Genomic DNA, 26065 nt, shown 5'->3' on the forward strand with positions numbered 1-26065 from the left:
CCAATTGGTAGATGCTACTATTATGAACCTCGCTGACATCGACATGCTGTTTGGTAATGTCGTACCGCAACCGATTTGGGCGAAAATTCGCATCATTTGAATGAGTTAGGCGGTGATTGGCCTGCACTAATAGCGGCTGATGGACTACAAGTTGGTGGGGCTAAGCCTGAGCAGTTAATTTTGGATCTACCCCAGAAAATCATTACACTTATGAAAACACTCATGCCAGCGATGAGGGTGAATTGGGATAAATTATCGGCTTGCAAGCAAAAGAAAGACAAGAGTGTCTCCGATTTCTTTACTAGATTCGAGGAGGCATTTGTCGATCATAGTGGTCAGGACATGAGCACCGAAGGAGGCCAACGGTTGTTTGTTGATAAGTTTGTGTTAAATTTGTTGCCAGAGCTATGCAATAAATTGAAAAATTCGGAAAGTGCATGGGCTGTTTCAACCACTGCACAGATATTAGCGACGGCTCAATATTACGAGAATAGGGAAAAGGAAGAAAGTGATCGTTCAGACAAGAAAACGAAGGAGCTCAAAACAAAGGTTTTGTTGCAGCAGGCATATCCTCCACGTTCAAATCAAAATGATTTACAACAGCAGTATCGACCACGAGCCCAGTCCACTAGGATGCAGTCGCGCTCTGACTCCTCTGACTTTAGATCTACGCTTGGGTATAATCAGTGTGCATATTGTAGGAGAGAGGGCCATATAAAATTTGATTGTCCCGCTTTACGTGATCGTTATAATAATGTTTCGGCTCGGGGAGGTCGTGGTGGTCCTCAACAGGCCTCTCGAGGTAGAGGTTGAGGTTTCGTTCAAAATCATGAGCGCTCTACTGTTTCATCGGACGCAAATAATTGTTTCGACCAGCAAAATGCGGGGTCCGATAAATCTGCACAGTACCATGTGGACGATTATTATGTTGAGCATGAGATTGTTGCAGACGACCGTTACTAGGACAGCCATCGACAAAGAGAGGGAGTAGTGTCAGTTCCGGTTGATCAGAGAGGGCCGTACGTCGCGGTTGCCACATCTGGCGTAGTTGAGCCTTTTCTGTTGGACACTGGTGCAGCAAAAAGTTCCATCATGCATTCCAAACTCCCTGGCGCACCTTTGTCTGGCTTAACGAATATTTCCATTGGATTCTCTGGCGCCCCTGTTAGCAATCCTGTCTCTAGCCCTTTGTCCCTTACGATTGGTCCTCGTGAGCTGGAGGCTCCATTGATTCTATCCACTGGTTGTGGTGAGAATCTTTTGGGTCTGGATTTGTTAAAACGGTTATATGCGACTTTGTACTGCTCTCCTGCGGGAGTGGAGCTTACATTGGGTCAGAGAGTAATATCTCCTATGTACTTATCAGTCGATAAGTTCCCACCGGAATAGAGTTCTCTTCCTGCGTCTTTATGGGCAACGGGTCCCAATGATGTGGGCCTATTGGACATTCCACCCTATGTGGTCCAGTTGAAAACGAATGTTCAATTACCACGTATACCTCAGTATCGTATCTCTCTTGATGGTGAGCGAGCGCTATTAGCGATCATTTATGACCTGATCGAAAAAGATGTCATCGAAGAAACTCGGGGAAATGTGTGTAATAGTCCTGTGTTACCCATTTTGAAACGAACCGATCCATCTAAACCTCCTGTGTATCGTTTTGTAATTGATTTGAGAGAGGTGAATAAAATCATGATTCCGCAGTTTCCTGTGGTGCCTGATATCACGACCTTGTTGACCCTGATTCCAGCTTCTGCCTCCTGGTTCACGGTGATCAATCTAAAGAATGCTTTCTTTAGTATTCCGATCGCTGAGGAAAGCAGAGATCTATTCGGATTTTCATTAGGAGGTCGAAGTTTTAGGTTTAAACGCGCACCTCAAGGCTACTGTGAGAGTCCGTCGATTTACAGTCAAGCCCTTAAAAGTCAGCTTGATGCGTTTGTGTTGCCGACGGGTGCGGCTTTGATTCAATACGTTGATGATCTGTTGGTGGCAGCCGATACCGAGGATATTTGTAGAACCGCTACGGTATCGTTGTTGCAACATCTATGTGCCTTACATCACAAGGTGTCACCTTCTAAGCTGCAATATTGTTGTCAAGAAGTAACCTACTTAGGTCACTTATTGTCAAAAGAAGGGAGAAGATTGACCCCAGAAAGAATAGCAGCGATTGCTCGAATGACTGTGCCAAAAACTCAGAGAGATGTACGTGCCTTTCTAGGTATTACATCATACTGCAGACAATGGATTCCGAATTTTTCATTATTGGCGAAACCATTGTTAGCTCTTACATGCAAGGATGTTCCGACTCCTTTGCCATGGACTGAAGAGTGTCAGAAAAGTTTTTCTGAATTACGTGATGCGTTGTGTTCGGCTCCTGTGTTAGGTACCCCTGACTACAGTAAGCCGTTTACACTATACGTTCACGAGAGGGATGGTTGTGCTTTGAGTGTCTTGACGCAACAATTTGGTGACAAACAGCGTCCATGTGCATACTTTTCTTCGACCTTAGACCCAGTAGCTAGAGCATTGCCGAGTTGTTTAAGAGCAACAGCGGCAGCTGCGGTGTCCATTCGACAGTCCGCAGGTCTGGTCATGGATAATGTGCTTACGGTGATGGTTCCGCATGCAGTTGACACTCTCTTGAATCGAACAAAAACTCAACACTTGACGAGTGCAAGGTTGTCTGGGTATGAGTTAACCCTTTTGGCGAGTCATATACGGATAAAACGTTGCAATGTGTTGAACCCAGCAACGTTGTTGCCGATCAGCATGGAATCAGGTGATGTAGCACCACATGATTGCTATTTAAGAACTGAAGAAGAGACGAAGGGTCGTATTGACCTGAAAAACACTCCATTGGTAGATCCGGATGGTACTTTGTATGTTGATGGTTCATGTTTTAAATTGCCGAATGGTGATGTGACAAGCGCGTATGCTATAGTGACATTGAGTACGGTTGTGGAATCTGCGAGATTGAGTCAGAATTCGGCCCAGGCGGCCGAATTAATTGCACTGACAAGAGCGTGTGTGTTGTCCAGAGGAAAGCGAGTGAATGTGTTCACCGATAGTCAGTATGCATTTGGCGTAGCGCATAGTTTTGGTCGATTGTGGAGAGAAAGAGGATTCTTTACGTCGCATGGCACGAAGATTCAGCATGGACAGCTTGTGAACGACCTTTTGGATGCACTTACATTGCCTAAGCAGGTGGCCATAATTAAATGTAGTGCGCATTGGAAAGTGACAGATGATGTGGGCCGTGGTAATGCATTTGCGGATGAGACTGCTAAGGAGACAGCCAGAGATCTGACAAATCGAATGTATGTTACGAGCTCAGTGAGATGGCCAGTGGAGGCTAGCATGTGTGAAGACACAATTGAAAGTGTGAAGGAAATACAGAACGAGGCCACTGAGACGGAAAAGACTAAGTGGAAAGAAAGCACGGGGAAGTTAGACGGGAATGGATGTTGGGTTGACATGTCAGAAAAACAGAAATGGATGTTACCGGATGCATATGTGCTTGCTGTTATTACTATGGCTCATGGCACAGCACATATTAGCGCGAAAGGCATATGCAAGTTGTTGTCTCCTGTATGGAAGAATGATGGGATTACTAAGTGTGCGGAGAGAGTGGTTAAGAACTGTATGGTATGTTTGATGTATAATCCTGGTAAGGGCACCCCCACTCCACCTGGTCACTTTGCTCCCCCTACATGTCCCTTTGAAGTTATCCAATTGGATTTCATCCATATGGAGAGATGCAATAATCTGAAATATGTTCTAGTTGTGGTTTGTGCGTTCTCCAGATGGGTTGAGGCCTACCCTCTTAAGGATAATACTGCCCTGTCAACAGCAAAAATCCTGCTCAAGGAATATTTCCCTAGGTATGGAATGCCACGGATTGTATGGTCAGATAACGGAAGTGAGTTTGTGGGAAGTGTGATGAAGAGTGTGTGTCGTGGCCTAGGCATAGTCCAAAAATTTCATAGCGCTAATCATCCTCAGTCGGCAGGTTTGGTGGAAGGATATAATGGCACCCTGAAACTGAAACTTGCCAAAATCCAGGCAACGACTGGTTTATCGTGGCCGGATGTTTTGCCTTTAGCTCTCTTATCAACCACGGCAACTGTGCACTCTCGAGTAGGGCTTAGCCCATATGAGATTGTGTTCGGCCGTCCTGCGAATATTTGGGGAGTTCCGAGGCCTAAGGAGTTTAACAGAATTGAATATCCAATGTTGATTGACTATCTTTATGATCTGACTGCTAAATTGAGTTTGATTCATCAACAGGTCTTTGAAGCTTTACCGGCACAAACTGAGGGACCTGGTCATCGGCTCCAACCAGGTGACTGGGTGCTTACCCAAAATTTTGGACGAAAACGAAATCTTGAGCCAAGGTTCGTGGGTCCCCACCAGGTGTTACTGGCAACAAGGACGGCGGTTCGACTGGAGGGCAGAAAGCATTGGGTGCATGCCACCCACACCAAGAAAGTTCAGTTTCCTTTGCCAGCAGATGCATGGATCAAGAAAGGAGTCGCCTCGACAGAGACCAGTACGGTCCCGGGTTTTATACCATTCAGTGATGCTCAGCTTGTAGAGACCGATTTAGTGCAATCAGACATCCCTGTTGAATCAACCGAAACTTTACCTACGTCATCACTAGTGGAGAGTTCAAGTCCTAGATTATTACCTGAGCAATCGAACACTGCTTTGACATCTGAACCGTTGTTTGAGGAACAGACTCGACCCGGGAGATGTCGATATTTTCTTCGACCACGCAATAAGGACAAATAAATTTCTTTTATTATTTTTGATTTTACATTACCCCCTTACATTTGCCTTGAATATTGTGGACATTTTATATTGTGTGTACCCTTTCCTTTTCGTGCAGCTAAGAGACTTATATCAAATTGAATGCTCAATTCATTTAAAACCTATCATCTGGGTTGGCCGTAGGGCCGTGCGGGTACTTCCTTCTGTTTAGCAGGTTATTGACACTAGGTCGATTTCTTTTGTCGATTTCTGGGAACTCCTGGGAATTGATAATCGCTACTCAGAACGAAGTGCGTCAAGAACGTCACGGACGGTTTTTAGAGGATAGAATTTACTATGCTGTCGAAAAGAGAGAAAATGTCGGCGCAAAGATCTAAATTGCATAAGGTGTTTCGCACAAAATGTTTTTTGTTGCAGATTTTTATGTTGTTCCTAACTGTTTCTATGTTGCTGGTGGGTGGAACGTATTTTGGGATTCAATTATTATTGCCTTTCATTTCGCCTACTCCTCCTTCACATGATTTGAATCCTGCCTCCACTATTTCTCCACATTCCTTTCATCTTCTGCCTCAACATGAACAAGTCAGATGTGCGGAATTTATGAACAATTCCTTTGTTCAACTCTTGCATCAGCATCAGTTGGTGGTGAATACCACTAATTGTTGGGTGTGTGGGTTAATGCCACATACCATGGATAAGGGTATTCCGTATTTAGTTCTTCCTTTTAGTCCCCAGGGGTCAGCTCGAGCATTCCAAACTATGTTCCGTAGTGCACTAGATTCCTACCCCCATCGAGAGCCACGCTCAGCAAACCTTGGTCCTGGCCCGTACCACAAGTCTTTGGCGATAGCTATTGCTGATCTGGATAGAGACATTTTTGATGCATCGCTTATCCCAGAGGAGGAGGTGCGAGCATATAAGGATCTGAGTGAGAGTGAGTATAGTATATCAGTGGGTGATAGACAGCTTAAGAGCTCGTCTCCGATTTGGATCGTACCTCACCTTGGTCACTTCTGTCTGCAAGGTCTTGGTCAAAATCCGGGAGCTCAGTTTGGGAAGAGTGCTTGTACTGAGACGTATGTCTTACCGATGCTCTCTTCCCCTGTCTTTCTGACTGCCAAGGGTACTTATTTTGTGTGTTACGATCGTGCTTATACATGGTTGCCTCGTGATTTCTCAGGCACCAGTTATATCGCGAATCTTTTACCACCGACTTTTACTGTTGCCTCAGACTATCACAAGACTAGAGTTGTGAGAGGCGTTATTAGTAGAGAGGATACTGCTGGTCAAGAGGCAGGAGACTTCTTTAAGGGTTTTCTACCGTTTTGGGGTCCTATGGTTAATAGTAGGAACTTGAGACAGCTGACTCGTGTGGTTGAATCGACTGCTAATATCACTGCAAGCGCCCTTGGTAACCTGACTGAGAAACAGAGAAGGTTTTGGATCCTACATCTGCCCAGCCCGGATCTCAGCAACAAAGAAAACAGAGGGAGTTGGCTGGACAGAACAATTAACAAAAAAATTCTGCAGGCACGTAGTCAATCTGTACCACGTGGCCACTGGATTTATATTCCAAACACATTTATTTTTCTTTTTAACTGAAATTCCCAAAAGTTTCAAAAACAAGGGCACAAACAAGAAATCGTCAGAACAGTTGGTTCATGTATACAGTATCTACAAATATACAAATATACAAAAGTACAGCATATACAACAATGAATCAAACGAAGCTAATAATAACACACCAAAAAATAAAAATAAAACACATACAGTGGAACAATTAAATTGCAATTATGTACAGTGCATAATTAGTGCATAAACAAAGGAAAGAGAACCAGTCCTTAGAACTCAAAAACCAGGGGACAGGCGGTATACAGATGGAAAGTGGTGCCTGCCTGTCTCCCAAAACCTGTGGCAGAGTGAGTCTATGGGGTTACACTGCTAGGGTCCAGAGTCAAGAAGTGATTTATATCCTAGCGGCACCCTTTGAAATTGCCACAGGGTGGAAGTGTCGACGCGTTTCTAACCTAGATGTTATAGGTTCTCTTCAGGACAGGGACTGGGGACGGTGATTCTGCAAAGTAATATGGAATTGGTGTCAAATTATAAATCATAATGCTGAAAGAGTCTCATCTGGCTCCAAGAGAACAAAAAATAAATTACCTGCACAGGGGCACAAGGGCTGCCGTAGTGTAGGTAAATCTCAATGCACAGTCAATTCTGGAAAAGCATACAAAAGAGTACTCAGCATGGTTACAAAGTGTGGTACCTCAAAACAAGAGTCAAAATGAGTTGGCATGGAGCTGCGTGGATATAAATCGTACCTGTGATAAGCGTGATCATGGACTGAAACCGTAATGCCCGCCGCGCGGTGCTCACTCGTGGTGATAGACAAATCACATATTGTAGCGCAGGTTTTGTTGGCTACATGAGTGACGACAAAAACAGAATTCCCAATGTCAGCATGGGTGCAGAATGTTGCGACCCAGTTTACACGGCCAACAAGTGACCCAGAACAAAAGAGGGAGTTCCTACCTGAGTTGAAAATTGTATAACGTGAGCGCCTGGTCACTGAACCAAATTCAAGCCGGCAAGCGGTATCGATTACACCGCGGCCCGCTGCAAAACAGATGTAAATGATTTTGTGTTAGTTTAACTCCCAGGGAGTGGGTTCGCTGCTAACAGCACCGCAAGTCACAACCAAAATACACGAAGCACTTACTCGTGTAGAGGAAATCAATCCGTCAAACCAAGCCGGGTTCAGTCGGTGGGTGGAGCGCCGCGCTTACTAGATGTATTTTAAACAACCGGGTCACACGCGGCTGGTAGGTGTGGCCAGTTGAGACTGCTAAGGGACGCTGGTAGATGTAGTTCAGGATGTGCCACGCTCACAGCGAGGACAGTAATAATTCTGTCACAGTCTGCCATCCTCTCATATATATCAAAAAAGGTTCAGACTTCACCATAGTCGTTACAGCACTATACACATTTAAAACATATATTTTCATTTAACATTATGACACTCCTACAAGTATTCTGCATATAGTTTCATAATACAGTGTGGCACTCCCAAGACTAGTATTGCGGCATTCAAGACTGATTCAACATACCAGCACAGCGTAAATATCTTAACAATATTACAGATAACACGTGTTCACATATTGTCAACCCAACTCTGTAATCTCATAGCTGAGGTTTAGATTTAGTCAACCAGGACACAACAAAGGAAAGAAATGAAAAAGAATGAAAAGAGGAAGTAAGATGCAGCGCAGCCAAGCTCAACGGTATAGATCAAACAACGGAAGTTCATAAGCTGGCAGTTTCAGACATTTCGTTCAGACCAGAATTGGATGTGTCAAATTTCAGTATGAGATAAGCCTCTTTTTGGGAAAGGCGAAAGTCCGGATCTCCACTGCCACCCCTGATGACAGCTAGAACGGTCCATCTTATGTCGTGAGAGGAGTGTTTTTGTTGCAGGAAATGAGAGACAAGGGGAGCTGTCATGGTTTTGTTGTTAATTCTTGACCGGTGTTGAATAATTCTTTGGCGAACCTCCTGTGTAGTTTTACCAATATACAGCTTCTTGCACGGACATTGTATTGCGTACACAGTATACTTGGTCTTACAGTTCGTGTGTTCACTGTGGCGCCAAAACTTGTTCCCATCCGTAAACAAGGAGCCTTCTATTGTGAGGTCGCAAACGGAACATGTCCCGCATTTGTGGTGCCCCTGGACTGGATTGGCTCCAAAAATCGTACTTTGTGAGTCCCTTTTCGGAGGTGGACGGGTAGATGTAATCATTTGGCCAATACTCCTGTTCTTCTTAAGAGCAAACAAAGGAACCCCTATATCTGGAAGGATTTCCTGAACCAGGTGCCAACTTCTTTTGATGATTTTTTGGAGTTGGTTAGTATGAGGACCAAATGTAGAAACACATACCATCCTGTCCGTCACTGGTCTGGTTCTCTTCTCTAGAAGATGTTCCCTGGGTGTCCATCTCGCTCTCTTCATAGAGTGCTTGAAGAGTTTATGCGGATATCCTCTTTCTTGTAGCTTGGAGGTCAATCCTTGTCCATGCACCTCAAATTGTTGGATAGTAGAACAATTCCGTCTCACCCGGAGATACTGTCCGTAAGGGAGGTTATCCCTTAGACTCCGCGGGTGGTAGCTCTTATAGTGAAGTGCATTGTTCTTGTCCGTTTTTTTCTGGTATAAAGAACATGACAGTGCATCATCTCTGACTGATATCTCGACATCCAGGAATGGTAAGGATCTGGCATGGTAGCTCAAGCTAAATTTAATGTCCGGGCTCCTATCGTTCAGCCACACATGGAATTCTTCAAGTTGTATCGACGTCCCGTTCCACACACACCACACGTCGTCGATGTACCGGAGCCATTGTCCAATATGGACTCTGTATGGGTTGTTGTTCAGGACGTATTTCTCCTCGTATTGCCCCATATACAAAATAGCCATTTCGGGGGCAAAAGGACAGCCCATTGCCGAGCCTTTGATTTGTAAGAACGTCTCGTCCTCGAAGGTGAAAAAGTTCTTCTTTAGAGCCAACGTTGCAAAGGAGATTATCAGCTCAGTTGGTATCCTGTGTGGACGTGGTCGACTGTCCAAGTATAATTCCATCACGTCGAGGCCATCTTGCTGGGGAATTTGTGTGTATAAAGATGACACATCCATCGTGGCTAGCAATTGGCAAGTAGGGTCAAACGACAGGCCTTCAACCTTGTTTATAAAGTCCATAGTATCCCTCAAGTAGGATGGCACCTGGACCACGAGCGGTTTCAAAAATATGTCCACGAATTTGGAAATGGGTTCGAAAACAGAGTCACAACCGGACACAATGGGACGTCCTGGGGGTGTTTTAGGGTCTTTATGTACTTTCGGGAGAAAGTACAGGTGCGGGGTCCGTGGGTGCTGTTTAACAAGATATTCCGAGAAAGAATCGGAATATCTTGGTCCAGGTGCCATCCTACTTGAGGGATACTATGGACTTTATAAACAAGGTTGAAGGCCTGTCGTTTGACCCTACTTGCCAATTGCTAGCCACGATGGATGTGTCATCTTTATACACACAAATTCCCCAGCAAGATGGCCTCGACGTGATGGAATTATACTTGGACAGTCGACCACGTCCACACAGGATACCAACTGAGCTGATAATCTCCTTTGCAACGTTGGCTCTAAAGAAGAACTTTTTCACCTTCGAGGACGAGACGTTCTTACAAATCAAAGGCTCGGCAATGGGCTGTCCTTTTGCCCCCGAAATGGCTATTTTGAATATGGGGCAATACGAGGAGAAATACGTCCTGAACAACAACCCCTACAGAGTCCATATTGGACAATGGCTCCGGTACATCGACGACGTGTGGTGTGTGTGGAACGGGACGTCGATACAACTTGAAGAATTCTATGTGTGGCTGAACGATAGGAGCCCGGACATTAAATTTAGCTTGAGCTACCATGCCAGATCCTTACCATTCCTGGATGTCGAGATATCAGTCAGAGATGATGCACTGTCATGTTCTTTATACCAGAAAAAAACGGACAAGAACAGTGCACTTCACTATAAGAGCTACCACCCGCGGAGTCTAAGGGATAACCTCCCTTACGGACAGTATCTCCGGGTGAGACGGAATTGTTCTACTATCCAACAATTTGAGGTGCATGGACAAGGATTGACCTCCAAGCTACAAGAAAGAGGATATCCGCATAAACTCTTGAAGCACTCTATGAAGAGAGCGAGATGGACACCCAGGGAACATCTTCTAGAGAAGAGAACCAGACCAGTGACGGACAGGATGGTATGTGTTTCTACATTTGGTCCTCATACTAACCAACTCCAAAAAATCATCAAAAGAAGTTGGCACCTGGTTCAGGAAATCCTTCCAGATATAGGGGTTCATTTGTTTGCTCTTAAGAAGAACAGGAGTATTGGCCAAATGATTACATCTACCCGTCCACCTCCGAAAAGGGACTCACAAAGTACGATTTTTGGAGCCAATCCAGTCCAGGGGCACCACAAATGCGGGACATGTTCCGTTTGCGACCTCACAATAGAAGGCTCCTTGTTTACGGATGGGAACAAGTTTTGGCGCCACAGTGAACACACGAACTGTAAGACCAAGTATACTGTGTACGCAATACAATGTCCGTGCAAGAAGCTGTATATTGGTAAAACTACACAGGAGGTTCGCCAAAGAATTATTCAACACCGGTCAAGAATTAACAACAAAACCATGATTGCTCCCCTTGTCTCTCATTTCCTGCAACAAAAACACTCCTCTCACGACATAAGATGGACCGTTCTAGCTGTCATCAGGGGTGGCAGTGGAGATCCGGACTTTCGCCTTTCCCAAAAAGAGGCTTATCTCATACTGAAATTTGACACATCCAATTCTGGTCTGAATGAAATGTCTGAAACTGCCAGCTTATGAACTTCCGTTGTTTGATCTATACCGTTGAGCTTGGCTGCGCTGCATCTTACTTCCTCTTTTCATTCTTTTTAATTTCTTTCCTTTGTTGTGTCCTGGTTGACTAAATCTAAACCTCAGCTATGAGATTACAGAGTTGGGTTGACAATATGTGAACACGTGTTATCTGTAATATTGTTAAGATATTTACGCTGTGCTGGTATGTTGAATCAGTCTTGAATGCCGCAATACTAGTCTTGGGAGTGCCACACTGTATTATGAAACTATATGCAGAATACTTGTAGGAGTGTCATAATGTTAAATGAAATTATATGTTTTAAATGTGTATAGTGCTGTAACGACTATGGTGAAGTCTGAACCTTTTTTGATATATATGAGAGGATGGCAGACTGTGACAGAATTATTACTGTCCTCGCTGTGAGCGTGGCACATCCTGAACTACATCTATCAGCGTCCCTTAGCAGTCTCAACTGGCCACACCTACCAGCCGCGTGTGACCCGGTTGTTTAAAATACATCTAGTAAGCGCGGCGCTCCACCCACAGACTGAACCCGGCTTGGTTTGACGGATTGATTTCCTCTACACGAGTAAGTGCTTCGTGTATTTTGGTTGTGACTTGCGGTGCTGTTAGCAGCGAACCCACTCCCTGGGAGTTAAACTAACACAAAATCATTTACATCTGTTTTGCAGCGGGCCGCGGTGTAATCGATACCGCTTGCTGGCTTGAATTTGGTTCAGTGACCAGGCGCTCACGTTATACAATTTTCAACTCAGGTAGGAACTCCCTCTTTTGTTCTGGGTCACTTGTTGGCCGTGTAAACTGGGTCGCAACATTCTGCACCCATGCTGACATTGGGAATTCTGTTTTTTTCGTCACTCATGTAGCCAACAAAACCTGCGCTACAATATGTGATTTGTCTATCACCACGAGTGAGCACCGCGCGGCGGGCATTACGGTTTCAGTCCATGATCACGCTTATCACAGGTACGATTTATATCCACGCAGCTCCATGCCACCTCATTTTGACTCTTGTTTTGAGGTACCACACTTTGTAACCATGCTGAGTACTCTTTTGTATGCTTTTCCAGAATTGACTGTGCATTGAGATTTACCTACACTACGGCAGCCCTTGTGCCCCTGTGCAGGTAATTTATTTTTTGTTCTCTTGGAGCCAGATGAGACTCTTTCAGCATTATGATTTATAATTTGACACCAATTCCATATTACTTTGCAGAATCACCGTCCCCAGTCCCTGTCCTAAAGAGAACCTATAACATCTAGGTTCGAAACGCGTCGACACTTCCACCCTGTGGCAATTTCAAAGGGTGCCGCTAGGATATAAATCACTTCTTGACTCTGGACCCTAGCTGTGTAAACCCATAGACTCACTCTGCCACAGGTTTTGGGAGACAGGCAGGCACCACTTTCCATCTGTATACCGCCTGTCCCCTGGTTTTTGAGTTCTAAGGACTGGTTGTCTTTCCTTTGTTTATGCACTAATTATGCACTGTACATAATTGCAATTTAATTGTTCCACTGTATGTGTTTTATTTTTATTTTTTGATGTGTTATTATTAGCTTCGTTTGATTCATTGTTGTATATGCTGTACTTTTGTATATTTGTATATTTGTAGATACTGTATACATGAACCAACTGTTCTGACGATTTCTTGTTTGTGCCCTTGTTTTTGAAACTTTTGGGAATTTCAGTTAAAAAGAAAAATAAATGTGTTTGGAATATAAATCCAGTGGCCACGTGGTACAGATTGACTACGTGCCTGCAGAATTTTTTTGTTAATTGTCCTGTCCAGCCAACTCCCTCTGTTTTCTTTGTTCTTGGTAACCTGACAGCAGAGCTTCAAGCGGATAGACTTATGACGCTACAGAACCGTATGGTTCTAGACGTTGTACTAGCAGATAGAGGTGGTGTGTGTAAGGTCATCCATTCGAGTTGTTGCATTTTTATACCTGATAATGCTCCAACTGTCTATCAAGCCATCTCAAAGTTGCATAAAATCTCGGAGTCCATACACGTGGACGAGGGAGATTGGACGCTTCTTGGATGGTTTTGGGGCCTGATGTCGACCTGGGGTTGGAAGATTCTGATGATTATAGGGATTGTTGTGACGTTTCTGTTCACGTGTTGTCTTTGTGTACAGTGTGGTCCTGCCTTATGTGGCCTTTGTGCTACTACGTGTATAAGAAGGCCATCTGTTACCAAAGAGGCATTGATGGATAGGATAATGTTCCAGCAACACCTGAATGATCTGATGAATATTGAAATCGATTCTGATTTCGACTAGTGCTTGCCTACATGAGGGCAAAAGGAGCGTCTGAGGTTCCGTGAGAATCGTTATGATGTTTTGGGCATGATCGAATATGGGCAAGTTTGGTATCTATGAACCGTAAATGACGAGTTTAGTAAGTTGTGGTAAATAAATAAATAATACCTCTATTTTTGACTAGATATAACAATAACAGATAGCTCAATAAATAAGAGTCAAGATTCGAGGTAGTAGGAGTTTGCAGGTTTAATACAGCATAAAGGACAGGAACAGGACAACCTGCACGGGCAAGATCTGGGATGGCTAGCCAACAGGGGGGCCCGACAGCTGTCGGGCAGGATCTGGGATGAGCGCGCTGGCTTTTAATAACAATACACAAGTATATATACTAAAACAATTGCATTACAGTACATACAGTAGGTGTGACAGTGGGTGGAGTTAGCAACAGTCGCGAAAGATAAGGATGAAAGTGGGTGTAACAGGAGGCGTATACATAGACATGTGATGTAGACGTAACAGAATATGTCATAAATGGGGCGGAAACATGGAGGGGGCTACCTAAGGAGCCGGGACCTCTAACCTAGTGGTGCGCGCAAGCTGGCAATGACGTGTAACTAGGGAGAAGCTGGGGGCTATGACTTCTGCGCTAGAAGGAGAGACTGAAGTCTGGAGAGTCAGAGCGACATGTACCTAAACACTATCTAGTATCTGATGTTTAGAGAACATGTTGATAGAATCCAAAAGTTATCAGGGCAAAGGCTAACAGACACTAAGACTGGTGCATGCATTATTCTACATGTAGTGTGTGTTGAGGAATATTAAATGACCATTAATACAGTATTTCTCTTACATGGAGACGTAAAGGCTAGACCATGACGGAAACTATTGATGCGATTCAGTAACTTAGGAATGCAGAGAAGGAGAGCTGGACTGATAACTGGAATCATAACATACTCTTGGCAGACTGGCAGGCAGAGCCAGGCCGAGCCGGGCACTGTGAGGCAGGAAGTAAGTGAAGGGTCAGGGATACAGGTGGGGGCTGTATCGCTCCTCAGCGAGGGTTCAGGAGACAGGAGCTGAATCTGAGTCCGGGCCCTTTTGAGGCCTAGAAACGGGGATTTTACCATGAAATAACGTGCACACTGAGAAACGTGGCAACGTAACTTTACATAGGCCTAATACTCGTAGCTTTCACGAGAACTGGAAACTGGCATACTAGAGATGGACACAACTGTAATTGCGTCTTTAATCGATCATGGGGAATACATATGCATATTAATCATGCACATATAGCATAAGATGGGGAACACGTAGGGACACAGAACATGGCAAAATTTACTTTTCCACATTCCCTCCTTGTCACTACGTTTCCATCAGGAAACATCAATATTCATGATACCATCTATCATTTCATACAGTATCATTTGCTCGTCTCGAAATTTCTTGGAACGGGATCTAGGACGGGACTTGGGACTAGGAATACAAGAGGTAGCACAAATGCCGCAAATCGCAGGGCCACATTGTATACAGAGGCAGCAACTGAATATGATCGCTACTGCAATACCTAGAAAGGACAATACTTTCCATCCCCAGGCAGAAATTATACTCCAGAACCAACCGGACCATGTCCAGGTGCCTGGATTCTGGTGTAACTGATGGGCAATTTTATGAAGTCTGGTTATAGCTGAATAAACAGACGGCGCGTTATTAGGAATGAAAATGCAGCAACTAGATCCGATGACTCTACATGCTCCTCCTCTATCGGCCAGTATGACGTCAAGAACGAGACGATTTTGGAGCACCACAAATCTCATAGCAGATTGCTCTTCGGTTAAGTTACCTAGGGCAGAAGCAGTCTCATTCACTACTGCCTCAAGGGTTCTGGTTAATCTACGGATTAACTTACTATTCTGGATAGGTCCTATAAAGAAAAAGAATCCTCTATTGAAATCTGTATACTGTTCTAGAGCAGTTTCAGTTTGGTCGACAATCGGGGACTCGATCTCCCTTCTATGTCTAATGTGTACTAGATGTGTGTTTCTATGATAATCAGATGGGGCTAGGAAAACTGGTGGCAGTAGGAAGGCAATGTAACAGGTTCCCTCCCAATCGAGGGGCAGACGAACATATGCGGTCTGACCACAAACAAAATAAGAATGACGTGAAGCTTTGAAAATAGATTTCCCACTGTCACTATACTCGACAATAGTAGTACAATCACTATGTCCTACATGTACGGAACCGTTATTTCGGACACATAATTCGCCTTTGACTGGTAATACTGAAATAGCAGGTAAGTCTGGAGTAGGATCAGACTGAACATTCAGGACCATAAAATTCGAAGAATAATTACCTAAATTATAAACTTCATTTTCTAGATCTAACCCTGTTCTGTGGGGAAGACCTTGCTTGTCTGGAAAACATGTACTGTTCAGAAGGGACATATCAGTTGAGGATGACGTTAACATGGACCAGGCTCCACATGAGCCATTATGTGAGAACGGATAAGGAAACAGTGGCAGAACTCCCTTCGGTGTCTGGAAAGGGGGGAGTCGACCACACACCCAACAATTTGTGGCATTGCTGGTCTGGTGTGAATAATGTAACATACGGATAAATGAATTGTTGCGCATAGCAAGACGATAGGATAGTTCGTGAGGAGGTAGATCACTAAACGTGTGCTCTACTGTAGCATTAGAAGACTTATTTACATGAGAAATTGGAAAACATAAATGAAATGCATAACTCGTGCAGGTAACATTAAGCTTAAAAACAATATAAAACTTAGAAAAACGATACATCGGATTGAGTTTTGACTAACTCTCTCACTATGGGGGTCTATTTCATACATGTCAGATACCTGTCTAACCGTTTCACCTAGGGGAGGACTTAGACAATTAAACTGGCTGACTTATTTTACTAGACCGTAGCTTACTTTTATACTCCTGCTGCGGAGTTTTCTCTAACAGGGAGGGCTTGATATCAATGTCATTTGCGGGACAGTCCTTAAGAATAGTATCTTGGCAGTCTTTAAAATCTTGACAATCCTTGGAAATGTTCTTGGAAACAGTTTTTAGTCCGTGAAATTTCTTGACGTGTGACAGATGCACCCACCCCTTCCTGCCTTCCAACTTGACGGCAGTACGGGTGGTTAGAAGGACTAACTTCGGCTCCTTCCAGCGAGGCTCCAGCGGACTTGAACGATCGAAATTCCGGACAAGCACTAGACTTCCTGGAACGATTTCATGCGGTTTCACCTCGGTATTGTCTGGAAATGCGGCGGCAACCTGTGAACGACAAGAGTGTAGGGCAGACATCAAGGAAGCTAGGTAATCTGTCAGCATATTACTGGAAACATCTGTAATACTTCGGGGTCTAGGTGTACCCCACACGTTCGGGGGGCGGCCGAATACGACCTCATAAGGGGACAGACCTGATCTGGAATGTGCGACCATGCGCATATAGAACAGAGCAACTGGCAGGGCAACTAACCAGTCTACACCTTTTTCTTGACAGATTTTGGCAATGCGGATTTTCAAGGTTTGATTATGTCTCTCTACGAGACCGGCTGCTTCTGGATGGCGTACACAATGGAACTTCCACTGGTACCCTAACAAAAGGGAAACGTGCTTCATTAATTCAGATGAGAATGGCTGGCCGTTATCAGAATACACGACCCTAGGGAGTCCATAGCGGGGGAAATATTCACGAACCAGTCTGGGACTGGATATGCTTCTGTCCACCTGGACAAAGCGCATACAACTACAAGGACATACTTGAAACCTCGACATCGCTCCATCTGAATATAATCCATCTGGAGGACTTCAAAAGGGTGGTCAGGGGGCTGGAATCCACCTTGTTCCACCGGGACACTTTTACCTGGATTGAATTGACAACATATCATACAAGTACGGACTTTCTGCTTGGCTGCAGCTCGTAAATGCTTGTTAAACCAAATGTTCTGGATACTGTCTAACATGGCTTTTTCTCCTAAATGTGCAGGACTATGTGCGGTATTAATAATGACTTGAACCATTGAGTCGGGGAGAAACCATGTGGCTCTACCCTTCGTCAACCATCCCTGATCTGTCTGGACCCCTCCTTGTTCGGACCATTTCTTAATTTCCTCGGGGGTAGCATGTAACTGGATATCTATGACATCTTGAGTAGGGTCCTTAACTGTCATACAAGTAGTCTGTTCTAGAGTGGATGTCGGTGTCTTGTTAACTGGTATGTCTGGTGTCTGTGCTGTAAGCTTGGCTGTTCGATCTGCTAGATCATTTCCTTGGGAAATAATGTCTGTAACTTTCGTATGTGCTTTGCACTTCATGATAGCGATAGATGTCGGTAAATGTATTGCATCTAACAGAGCTTGAATGAGGAGACCATGCTGAATCTTGGTTCCATGAGAAGTCATGAAACCTCTCTCCTGCCAGAGCACTCCGAAGTCGTGTACGACTCCGAATGCGTAGCGTGAATCTGTGTAAATATTAACTTTCAGGTTCTTGGCACGTATGCAGGCTTGAGTCAGAGCAACTAGCTCTGCTGCTTGAGCAGACAGGGTGTCAATACGGTGTGTTTCAATAACTTCAGTGTCAGTGGTCACTGCATACGCGGCCACTAGTTCTCCTGTACTTGTTCTCATACATGAACCATCCACATAAAGTGTCAGGTCGGGGTCTGGTAATGGAATATCTGTCAGGTCTTGTCTTGGTTTAGTCATAGTGTTAACAACTTCCACACAATCATGTGTGACAGGATTTGAAGTAACTGACGGTAACAGTGTAGCAGGATTTAGAACGTTGCAGCGTCTGATTTCTATGTGTGGCTGGAACAGTGTCAGTTCATAACCTGTCAAACGTGCAATTGTCAAGTGCTGAGTCTGTGTTCGGTTTAAAAGAACTTCCACGGAGTGTGGAACTTGTACTGTCAAGGAATGTCCTAATACTATGGAATCACTTTGTCTGATAGCTAGTGCTGTGGCTGCAACTGACTTGAGGCACGCAGGCAGAGCCTGGGCTACTGGATCTAGTGTGCTCGAAAAATAAGCACAGGGCTTGTATTGTCCTGCTTGATCTTGTGTAAGAACAGATAATGCTGTACCATCACGTTCTGTGACAAAAAGTGTAAAAGGCTTATTGTAGTTCGGTGTAGCTAGAACAGGAGCTTGGCATAAGGCTTTCTTTAATTCATTAAAACTAAGTGTATGTTCAGATGTCCAAGGGAGAACAGTCGATACGGCTGCCTCCTGTGTCGTTAACTGTATCAGTGGCTTGGCTAGAAATGCATACTGAGGAATCCATTGTCTGCAGTAAGAAGTGAGGCCGATAAAAGCACGTACCTCCTTCTGTGTCTTGGGCTGAGGGAGACTCGCTATTAACTGGATACGGTCAGGTGTCAACTGCCTACCCCACTTGGACAGTAAGTGGCCTAAGTAGATCACTTGCTGGACACAGAATTGAAGCTTTGAAGGAGACACCTTGTGCCCCATCTCGGCTAGGAAATACAGGACTGTAAGCGATGCTCGCTCGCAAGCATGTTCAGAACGGGCTGTGATCAGTAGATCATCGACATACTGGAGCAGGGCAGTGTCAGTTGGCATGTGAATGTTGTCTAGTTGTCTCTTAAGTGCTTCACTGTAAATACTAGGACTTTCTGTGAAACCTTGAGGAGCTCGTGTGAATTTATAGCTCCTTCCATTTAAACAAAAACCGAAAAGGTACTGGCTGTCTGGATGAATGGGGACACTGAAAAATGCATTCTTGAGGTCTATTACTGTAAAAAATATTGCCTCAGAATCAATGGCTGTCAATAGAGATGAGATATCTGGAACAACTGGATACTGGGGAATGATACATTTATTGAGTTCTCGAAGATCAATCACTAATCGATATACTGGGGGTGCATTTGGATCAGTACGTTTCATGACTGGAATGATAGGAGAATTACATACATTGGAGTCAGTTTCTACAACTACTCCTTGAGCAATGAGCTCGTCAATAATTTTGGATAAGGCTGCTACAGCCTCAGGTGGCAATCTGTACTGTCTGATTCGTGGCAAGAGTATACCTTGCTTGAGAGTCACACAATGGGGTGTGATTTGCATGAAGCCAACATCAGTTGGACCTTGCGCCCATAGATGCTGCGGAACATTAGACAATCTCGGATCAAAATCTCGTAAAACATAGTGACCCTTGAAGTCACGTAAAAACAAACGTATTCCCTCTGGGGAACAGCAAATAACTGCACCTAATTCTTTCAGTGTCTTAATGCCTAACAAATTTTCTGGACATGACTTCGTAAGTAATAGATCAGTAGTTCGGGACAATGGACCTACTTCTAGAGTAACTGGCTTTGATATCTCGTTTACAATAGGCTTTCCTGAAAATCCAAGGGAAACATTTCTAGAGCCTGAGAGCGGAGCCCCTGGAACCTCGTCGTGACTAATGGTAGTCCTACTTGCCCCTGTATCAATCAGAAACTTTCTGTCTTTCCCTAATACTTGACTGTGAACATAGGGACCTTCTTGATCTACAGGAATCTCGATGAGAGGCAAGCCTACCTCCCTCTCTAGGCTGTTTCATGAATACGCTTGATACTCTGGATACTCTGTCTGTGCATACTGGTACATCTGCTGTGTAACATGCTGTGTTGCAGCGATAGGCTGCGGTGCTGGAACTGTCTGTTGTGCATTCTGTGGCTGAGAAGTCTGTGAAACTTGTTCTTGTCTAGGCGGACGTGGTCTTTCTTTAGTTTTACCAGTGGCTATGTTGTGTTTCAGAACTGCACACTCGTTTATAAAATGACCTGGCTGTTTACAATAATTGCATGTCCCTTTAACGGGAGCTGCAGGATGACTGGCTTGATTCGGACCCCTCTTCTGACTGTCTTGAGGAACAGATTGTGCAACTAGTACTTTCATTTTCGTGTCTTTCATACGTCTTCTCTCGTGTTCTTGCTCTTCTCTGATTCTATTCTGGTGATACTGGAGCATCTGTAACATCTGGGACGGGGTACTAGCTTGCCAAGTACTTTCGACTTTCAAAACTCGATTTTTAACTTGTGGACTTGAATTCTCGACTAATTTAGTAACAAAAAGATGAGGGTATGACTCGCTACTCGTCTTCAAACCACTGTTTATTATAAAGCATTTCTCAAATCTGGAATAAAAATCACTAGTGTCTTCGTCTTGTTTCTGTTTACAGGCTGAGATTGCATCCCAGTCTTCCTTTTTAGTGGCTAATAATCTAGGTAAAACTTGTATCAATAATTCTGGTAATTCTTTACATTTGTCTCCAAGACCGGTACCTGGTACTCGTATCTTATCTTCAGCTTCTAGAGCTGTCCAATCGATCTTTTTCTCTCCCACCTCCCAATCTTTTTCCTTGAGTTTTTCGTATACCCCTGCGGGCAGCAGGACTTTTAACATTTTAATAATATCTGGATACGTGTATTCTCCCATACGGAGCATGTCTTTTAATTCTCGGTGGAACCCTGCTGGATCTTTGTCGTGACAGGGAATTAATTTCTTCATCTCTAAGAGTTCCATCTTTGTAACTGGGGTGTAAACAAATACTCGTTGCATTTCACCATCTGGTGTCCTAACTGGGTGTACTTCTCGTAACGGATGCTGTCTATCTATGTAAAACGGTTTACTTTCTGGAGGTGAGACATGAACAAAATGCGGGTTCAAAAACGTTCTGTATTTGTGGCGCTGTTCTAGAATGACACTAATTAAATCGGTACCTAAACCTTTCCATCTATACTGGAGTAACTCGTTCAGGACATCATGTAACGGACCTGGATCAGAATGTTGACCCTCATACAGTGTAATGAGGTGTTGGATCATATACATACCCACCAGTCGCTGCTCGGCTGGGGGCAATTTCAGAAACATTTGTGCCACTATTTCGTCTGGAAAAGTGGTAGAATCAGTAATCCATCGGACTGCTGATCGGGCTAGTTCTTGTTCATGCATAGTACTTAATTCACTATAACCGATTCGTGATTTCAGAATTTGATCGGTAGCTTGAAATACTTGTTCTAGGGAACCTTGTTCTGGTGCTGGAAGATGAAAGACTTTCTTGTGTTCTAGGCGTAAATGTCGGTCTGGAAGTCTAGATTTACCTACATACGCTATTCTGGCGGTATTCTCGTCGTCTACCTCTTCAGTAGAAGAGTCATTTTCTTTCTCGCTTACTTGTGCTTCTTTGCGTTGTTCGTGTAACCTTATTATTTCTTTACGTATTTTCTTGTACATACTCTCTATACTATTGAGTGTCTTGTGCTTACCCTCGGCTATATTATCACTCCACTTTGTCAGAATTCTCATTTCGGTCGGATCTTTAGTCGGGGAATCTTGTTCCCGTATTAAACAATTGATCAGAAACTTTAATAACATGAACTGGATCTCAGCTTTCCTGAGAGACATGACTTCACCAATACTTTCTGGATCGTCTCCTGTACGAATGAAACGATACATTCTGTCTAGATCTTCTTTCATATTCGGTAGGGTGACCAAATACTCGGACACCTGCCTTATACGTACGGAATATATAACCATACTATCCTCGCCTGGGACTGGATCATAACAGCATTCAGTAAGAAGTCGCCTGATTTCTGCAATGGACTTATATTTGGGCGTACGCTGTAACGCACGTTCATGTAACTCGACTGCTCCTAAACGTCTATTTGGCGGCGGGGTACCAGGAGGACCTCCTCCCGCGGCCCCTATACTGGAATCGTCGACTGATACTCTTCGAGCTGGCAGAGTGACTGATGTGGCGGGAATTTGTACTACGGGCTGGACCGGGGGTACCGTAACAGGTACTGCAACAGGTGCCCCGGTGACTGGAGGAGCAGGATTTACATTATTTACAGGAGCTGGTGGAACAGGATTTGCATATTCTGGGACTGTGTCGTCCAAATAGGACGAGAGAAAAATATCAGCTGCGGTCGGTTTGTGACGTAGCTTGGTCGGAACTAAGGGTGGCGGAAAATTACATGGTGCTTCCGAGGTTGCTTTTGGCAAACCCTCGGCAAGAAGAGGGTACATACCCTTAATGAGGGCATTCCTCTGTCTGTCTGACTGTTCGGTTTTAACTCGTTCACCTATTTCGATTAATTCCCTTTCTTGGGCTCTTTCTAAGGATTCTCTACTTAATTCTGACTTTCTGATTTCTTTTTCGGTTCTTTTATGAGATTCTTTGCGCCATAACTCGATGGCATCTTTCTGTGACTGTCTGGCTTTCTTTTTCCATAATACTTCTTCTACTCGCATGATGCACTCGGCATCCCATGTACCCGATACGGGCCATCTGTACTTTTCTTCTAACTGTTTGGTGTACTCCACCCATAAATCTAGATATAATATGGCACTTATGCCATGCTTCTGATACATATAATGACCTGGACTGTCCCTAGGCGGGACAGGAACTGCTTCTTCTAACAGACCTTTTCTAGTTTTTAACTGACGTAATTTGGAAAACAAAGGCATGACTGAACTGTAGTCTAGACACAATACAATACACAATGAACACGATGATTACTAAACAACACATTCATACCACGACATTGAAATACATGAATGACATTTAGGATAACAGTTCGGACAAAACACTACCTGGAATACTGAAAACAGAATACATGAATTTCTCGAGAACAGAACGGACTAGAACAGAAACTAGATGCACTGCTAAAACAGTACGAAACTTACCGGTCTCATAAAGAGACACGTCAGGACCCGCATCCACCTAAGTGGACACTTCGTGTTGGATCTGTGTACCCCAAACCCACGGACCAGAGACAATGCAATTGACCCTGTCTAGATACTACCCCAGCAACGGTACTCACCGGGCAGCAAGAACGGAAGGCCTCGGACTGGACTGGACTGCTACGATGACGGACGGACGAACTTCGGACTTCTGTTACGGGTGGGCCTCCGGATACCTCGGACCTTGGACTCTCGGCTTGGGCTCTGGTCGGGACTCGCCGCGTTCCTCCACCGCCTCGTCTGGATGCTGGACCGCAACCTCCGTCTCCTCCGTGGGCCTGAGGGATACTTGAAGCAGAAATATCTGCACGTGCACGGTATGGTTCCGTCACGGCTGCAGAGGATCAGGGGGCTTGCGTGGCTTCGCCGGCGCGTGGGGAAAGGGCAAGTCCCTATTCGGGCTCCATTATGTGGTAAATAAATAAATAATACCTCTATTTTTGACTAGATATAACAATAACAGATAGCTCAATAAATAAGAGTCAAGATTCGAGGTAGTAGGAGTTTGCAGGTTTAATACAGCATAAAGGACAGGAACAGGACAACCTGCACGGGCAAGATCTGGGATAGCTAGCCAACAGGGGGGCCCCGACAGCTGTCGGGCAGGATCTGGGATGAGCGCGCTGGCTTTTAATAACAATACACAAGTATATATACTAAAACAATTGCATTACAGTACATACAGTAGGTGTGACAGTGGGTGGAGTTAGCAACAGTCGTGAAAGATAAGGATGAAAGTGGGTGTAACAGGAGGCGTATACATAGACATGTGATGTAGACGTAACAGAATATGTCATAAATGGGGCGGAAACATGGAGGGGGCTACCTAAGGAGCCGGGACCTCTAACCTAGTGGTGCGCGCAAGCTGGCAATGACGTGTAACTAGGGAGAAGCTGGGGGCTATGACTTCTGCGCTAGAAGGAGAGACTGAAGTCTGGAGAGTCAGAGCGACATGTACCTAAACACTATCTAGTATCTGATGTTTAGAGAACATGTTGATAGAATCCAAAAGTTATCAGGGCAAAGGCTAACAGACACTAAGACTGGTGTATGCATTATTCTACATGTAGTGTGTGTTGAGGAATATTAAATGACCATTAATACAGTATTTCTCTTACATGGAGACGTAAAGGCTAGACCATGACGGAAACTATTGATGCGATTCAGTAACTTAGGAATGCAGAGAAGGAGAGCTGGACTGATAACTGGAATCATAACATACTCTTGGCAGACTGGCAGGCAGAGCCAGGCCGAGCCGGGCACTGTGAGGCAGGAAGTAAGTGAAGGGTCAGGGATACAGGTGGGGGCTGTATCGCTCCTCAGCGAGGGTTCAGGAGACAGGAGCTGAATCTGAGTCCGGGCCCTTTTGAGGCCTAGAAACGGCGATTTTACAATGAAATAACGTGCACACTGAGAAACGTGGCAACGTAACTTTACATAGGCCTAATACTCGTAGCTTTCACGAGAACTGGAAACTGGCATACTAGAGATGGACACAACTGTAATTGCGTCTTTAATCGATCATGGGGAATACATATGCATATTAATCATGCACATATAGCATAAGATGGGGAACACGTAGGGACACAGAACATGGCAAAATTTACTTTTCCACAAAGTGTATGCGTTTTCGTTACACTACTTGGAAGGGTTCGCCTTATTTACGCGTTTCTTCATCTGAACCCTCGGGTTCCATTTTAGATACGGCATCCATTTTGTTTCTTGCCCTCACATAGTCAGCGAACAGGCAACTGTCCGCGTCATGACCCTTAGTTCCCAAGCTTTACGGAAGATGCATATTCCTTCTGTGCGCCCTTTTATGGCGAGGGGGATGACTCTGCAAAGGCAGATGGCTCCGCTTGAGGGTAATCTTGCCGTGCCGGTCTATTGTTTCAGCCGTGCATGTGCTAGGATCGAATCCTTTGATCCTGTGATCATGCTTCCGATATTACCCTCACACTCTTTTCTCTACTGTTGTCTGTCTTCCTTGCAGCTGTTCTTGTCTCTTTCTTTTGCTCGTTTACAACTAGAGTGGAATGTGCCTAACGGTGAGAAGATGTGCTTTTACAGTTGGGAACCGGCAATGTTACTGTAATTATGTTCCGGGTTTCAAGAAGTCCTTTTGAAGTTTATTGTGGGAACTGAGTTGTAACCTTTTGTTCGTATGTTGTGCAATAACGAAAATGTGTATAAAAGGAGCGATCCACATTTGCAATTTGAAGCAGACTCTCAGAACCTACACTCTATTGTACTTCTTGTGACTTTTGCCTCCCTGCAGTAATAAACGCAGATCTTTGACGCCGAAGGAAGTGTCCCGTGTCTCTGTCATTTGTGCGCTGAACAGGTATCCCACGAAGGTTTCAGGTGTTGTTCCCTGGCACCGCTGGACCTTAAAAAAAGTCCAGTCCTTCAGGCAGCAGCTCAGCTCAGCACCATGTGACTCTGGGCAATAGCTCACTTCATTTTCACAGACAGCCCCCAGTGCCTTGAGACCCGTAAGGGTGAGTAGTTTGTGCTTTACAAGTACTGATTTACATTTTTAAGGGCAATTGGTAGTCCCAGAGAATTTAGGAGAGCGGGTGCTCTCAAAAGGACGGTGGATATCCACATACAGCTGATCAAAGGGATTGAGTGAAATATTATTATGATTCTACACCGCAGTGTCTCCCATTTCTTATCTCAGCCAGATTTACTGATTGGTCATTGAGAAAGTAATTGTTCATTGCTGATGTTCAAATTTAACCAGTGAAGTCCTTGAGAAGGTAGGTCTCCAATGGCGGAACACCAA

Source organism: Lissotriton helveticus, chromosome 4_1 (assembly GCF_964261635.1).
Source record: "Lissotriton helveticus chromosome 4_1, aLisHel1.1, whole genome shotgun sequence".
NCBI classification, from domain to species: domain Eukaryota; kingdom Metazoa; phylum Chordata; class Amphibia; order Caudata; family Salamandridae; genus Lissotriton; species Lissotriton helveticus.